Source organism: Chrysochloris asiatica, unplaced genomic scaffold, assembly GCF_000296735.1.
Source record: "Chrysochloris asiatica unplaced genomic scaffold, ChrAsi1.0 scaffold00028, whole genome shotgun sequence".
Classification (NCBI taxonomy): domain Eukaryota; kingdom Metazoa; phylum Chordata; class Mammalia; order Afrosoricida; family Chrysochloridae; genus Chrysochloris; species Chrysochloris asiatica.
Genome location: NW_006408546.1, coordinates 9,758,236 through 9,763,410, shown reverse-complemented (window position 1 = coordinate 9,763,410; position 5,175 = coordinate 9,758,236). Strand labels below are relative to the sequence as shown.

Genomic DNA, 5,175 nt, shown 5'->3' with positions numbered 1-5,175 from the left:
TCACATTTTGATATTTTTGTTTAATAAAGGTTTCTATGCATTTACAGCTATACTTTTGTCTTAGCCTTGCATTTTATAAGGTCAAATTGTCAACAGCAACTTGAAGGACTAGATAGGAACTTTTGGGAGAAGTTGTTGTTGTTGTTGTTGTTAAGTGCCACTGAGTCAGTTCCAACTCACAGCGACTCTGTATAGGGTTTCTGAGGTGCAGCTGGTGAGTTGGAACCACTGAATCTTTCGGTTCAAACTGAGCTTGTGGTCGTGTGCTTAACCTAGAGCACCATGGCAGGACTCCATAGGGGGCAGTGGGTTTACATTAATGAGGGAGAAACAATTTAGTAAAGGAGGGTGAGAATGGATGCACAATTGGAAGAACGTAATAACCAATGCCACTAAACTGAGTTTATGGTGGTGTTCTGAAGTGCCGTTGAGTCAGCAACAACGCATAGCGACCCTGTATAGGGTTTCTGAGGAGTGGCTGGTTGGTGGGTTTGAACTGCCAACCTTGTGGTTAGCAGCCCAGTACTTATCCTACAGTGTCACATCAGGAAACTGTTAAGTTGGTATATGTTTTGCTGTGTATATTCACAACAACAAAAATAAATAAAATGTAAATCTAACAAATTGAAATACCATGTCATATGTGCTATGAATGGCTATTACTAAAAAACAAAACGTATTAGTGAGGATGTGGAGAAATTGGAACCCTCATTATTAATAAATAATAAATTAATAAAATGGTTCAGACACCATAGAATACAGTTTGAAGGTTCCTTACAAAGTTAAACACAGAATTATCATATGATCCAACAATTCACACTCCTAGTGATATCCAAAAAGAACTGAAAACAGAGCACGCCAAGAGTCATAGCAACATTGGTCATAAAGCTACTGGAAGAAACCCAAGTGTCTATCAAAAGATGAAGAGATAATCAAAATGTAGTATATATGCATACAATAGAAAACTATTCAGCTATAAATAGAAATGAAGTTCTGATACATGCTATGAGATAAATAAGCCTTAAAAACATAAAGTTACACACCAAAATCAAATACAGCCACAAACCATTGTTGCTAAGTTGAGAGTTGATTCTGAATCATGACAACCCCCTTGTATTACAGTATAAAACTGCTCCATAGGATTTTCTTTATAATAAAGTTCATTCCAAAAGAATAAAAAATATTCTGGAGAAGCTATTTTGAAAAGACACTAAGAGCAATGATGTCGAAGTCACCCTACCATAAAATAAAATATTAACATGAAAGGGGAGAGATGAGAGCTTCAAGTCCCAATGAACTGTATTATTGATTTTTATACAACATTGACTAAGTCACTGATCAGTACAGAGAAGTGAGAATATTGACTTTTAATAAAGAGAACAGGACCAGAGTGTTCATGGAACATCTACTCTTTCCTACTACAGGAGTTTTAGAGTAAAAATAATGAACAAGCGAAAATATTATGACTGTTAATAAATATGTTTATGGATTGTCCCTCAAAAGAATGGGAAATTGAGGGATTTATTCATGGATTCCAGTCTCTCCGCTACTTAACTGCTGTTCTGGAAATGTTAACTCCCCCAAGTTGCACCTAAGCAGTTTTCCGAAACTACAGAAAGAGTTATAGCGTAGTGGGATGCCAGTAGTGGGCAGGGATTCGTGTATAAAACAGTAACAGCTGGAAGGCAAGGGGACTGCCTTGTTTTTCTGGATCTCCCAAGCTTTCCACCTACGACAGGATACAATTTTACCACTTTTCTATTTTTTATTTTGTTATTGTTGTTGTTGAGTGTTGTCAAGTGGATTCCAACTCCTAGCAACCCTGCATAAGGTTTTCAAGGAGCAGCTTGGGCCTGTACTATTTGCAGGCCTGTAGGAGTGCTGGTGTAGTACTGTGGGTTAATGCGTCAGACTGCAAAATCATTTGAACTACAAGGTTTGGTGGTTCAAGCTCACCAGCTGCTCCTTGGAAACCCTATATGGGGTTGCTATGGGTCAGAACCAACTTGACGGCACTTAACAACAACAACAACAATTCATCTTATGGAGTTCTGGTGTGGCGTTGTGGGTTAATTCGCTGAACTGCAAGGTTGGTGGTTTAAGCTCACCAGCGGCTCCTCAGAAACCCTACACACAGTTGCTATGAGCCGGAAGCAACCAGATGGCACTTAACAACAACATTCATCCTATAGCACCACACCAGAACTCTACTGCTTATTTACATGGAAAATATTTTAATTTGCCTTCTCTGATAGGTTTCCACTTTACATAAGATCCAGTATGCATATGTTTTAGCAGTAGTTCGAACCCACCAGCCACTCTACAGGAGAAAAATGAGGCTTTCTGCTCCTAGAAAGAATACAGCCTCAAATCCCCTATACAGGGTCACTATGAGTAAGAACTGACTCCATGGCACTTAACAACAGATGCACTGAGAGGGCCAAGGAGATGTGATACAGGACAAAAAGACCATCTGCTACAGTTACATGTCCTGAAAGTGTATTTATTATTATGAAGCAGTCCTCATCACATTAAGAAAAGCTCTTTGCTTCAAGTATTTTTTCTGACACGAAAACCACACAATCTTTGTATTTAAAGTGCTTATCCACAGCATACCCTTTTATTTTACCTTTTACTCAACCTGGCTGTATCTTTATAAACACCATATAATTGAATTTTGTTATTTTTATGTCCGTTTGCTTCCATGAAGATTAAGAGCCTTGGGAACCCCATGGGGCAGTTCTACTCTGTCCTACAGGATCACCAGGAGTCAAAACCAACTAGACTAGTGGGCTGAGTCTGGGTACATTTGTATCTTTTATTCAGACCATTTAGACCTTTTATGTTTAATGGAACAATTTGGATTTAAGTCTATCGTCTTATTAAATTCTATTTGTATTTAGTAAGTTCTATGTTCCTTTTTTTTCGCCTTTTTTTTAACCTTCTTTGGAATTGATTACTTGTTGCTGTTGTTGTTACATGCTGTCGAGTCAGTTCTGACTCAGCAACCCCTGTATAGGGTTTCCAAGGAGCGGTGGTGAGTTTGAACTGCTGACTTTGCACTTCAAACTGAATTTGTGGTCCAGTGCTTATCCTACAGCACTATATCAGGACTCTGATTATTTGTTAACACCCCATTTTTATCCTATTATCTTAGACGTTGTTGTTGTTTTTCTGTGCCGTGGAGTCATTTCCAACTCATAGCAGCCCTGTACAGGTTTTTCAAGGCTGTAAATCTTTATGGGAGCAGAAAGTCTCATCTTTCTCCCACGGAACAGCTGGTAGTTTCAAACTGCTGACCATGAGATTAGCAGCCCAATTCGTAACCACTACGCTACCAGAGCTCCTTTAGAAGATATATATACTCTAATAATACAAGGGTAAGCCATAAGTATTACCACAAAATCATAGAACTCTTAATTAAATAAAAATATCAAAATGTGAATCTATTGTTTCTTAGCATATCCTTCATCTAAGTCTATACAATACTGAAAGAGGTGTTTCCATCTTCCTGAAAAATTCTGCAATTTTTTATTTACACCACATTATGACAACACACCTGTTCTTCAGTCTGAAATTAATCAAACATGCAATCAGGATACTCAGATAATTACTGGTGACTGGAATGCAAAAGTTGGAAACAAAGAGGAAGGATCTATATTTGGAAAATATGGCTTTTGTGATTCAAGCGATGCTGGAGATTACATGATAGAATTTTGCAAAACCAAAGACATACTCATTACATATACCATTTTTTAACATAAACGGTGACTATACACATGGACGTGGGCTTCACTTGATGGCATACACAGGAAGATTTACTACCTCTGTGAAAAGACAGGATGGAGAAGTTCAATATTATCAGCTATGATCAAGAATCACTGGTATTGAGGAGAGAAGTCAAAGTTACACTATAGACACTGGTGAAAAACAAGGCTCCAGAAACTAAGAAAACTCACTGCAACCATTGAAATGTTTCAACAAATGGATGCAGTGCTGTAAGTACTTATTAGTAAAGACATTTGGAAGACAACTACCTGGTCAACGGACTGGAAGAGATCTATATCTGTACGCATTCCAAAGAATGGTGATCTAACAAAATGTGTAAACTATCCAATAATGTCATTAATATCACATGTGAGTAAAATTCTGAAGATTAATTTTAAAATGACTATAATAGTACATTGACAAAGTACTACCAGAAATGCTCGCCAGATTCAGGAGAGGATGTGACGACATCATTACTGATATCACAGGATCTTGGCTGAAAGCAGAGAATACCAGAAAGACATTTACTTGTATTCTGTTGATTATATAAAGCCATTCAACTATGTGGAAAATGCCAATTCCAGACCACTTAATTGTGCTCATGCAAAAATTGTATACTGAACAAGAGGCAGTCATTTGAGAACCAATAGATACTGCATGGTTTAAAACCAGGAGAGGTGTGTTATCAGATTTGTATTCTTTTACCATACTATGCAATCTGAATGCAGAGAAAATAATCTGAGAAGCTGGGTCATATCAAGAAAAATGTGGAATCATAATTAGAGAATGGCTTATTAACAAACTGTAAAAAGCAGATGACAAAACTTTGCTTGCTGAAAGTGAAAAGACCTGAAGCATATGTGATGAAGATCAAAGACTATAGCCTTCAGTATTGCTTAAAATTCAATGTAAAAACAAAAATCTTCACAACTTGACCAATAAATACATCAAGAAAAATAGAGAAATGATTGAAGTTGTGAAAGAATTATTTTGCTTGGATCCAGAATCAATGCACATGGCAACAGTAGTCTAGAAATTAAACAAAGTACTAGAATGGGGGAATCTGCTGCAAAAGACTTCTTTCAAGTGTTAAAGAGCAAAGATACAACTTTGAGGACTGAGGTGTACTTGACCCAAGTCATGGTATTTTCAAGCACCTCACATGCATATGAAAGCTGGACAATGAAATAAGGAAAACTGGAGAAGAATTATTGCATTTGAATTGTGGTGTTGGTGAAGAATGTGAAAGTACCACTGACTACCAGAAGAATAAACAAATCTGTGTTGGAAGAAGTACAACCAGAATGTTACTTAGAAGCTAGGATAGCAAGACTTTGTCTTATATACTTCGAATATGTTACCAGAAAGGGCTAGTTCCTGGGAAAAGAATCATGCTTGCTAAAGTAG

The 5,175-nt window shown here is 37.3% G+C and overlaps 1 protein-coding gene across 3 annotated transcripts in view; it reads right to left on the bottom strand.

The window, feature by feature from the left end:
* Positions 1-5,175, bottom strand: part of CEP63 (centrosomal protein 63kDa) — a 100,401-nt gene that overhangs the window by 67,792 nt on the left and 27,434 nt on the right. The gene's annotated exons all lie outside the window — the stretch shown is intronic.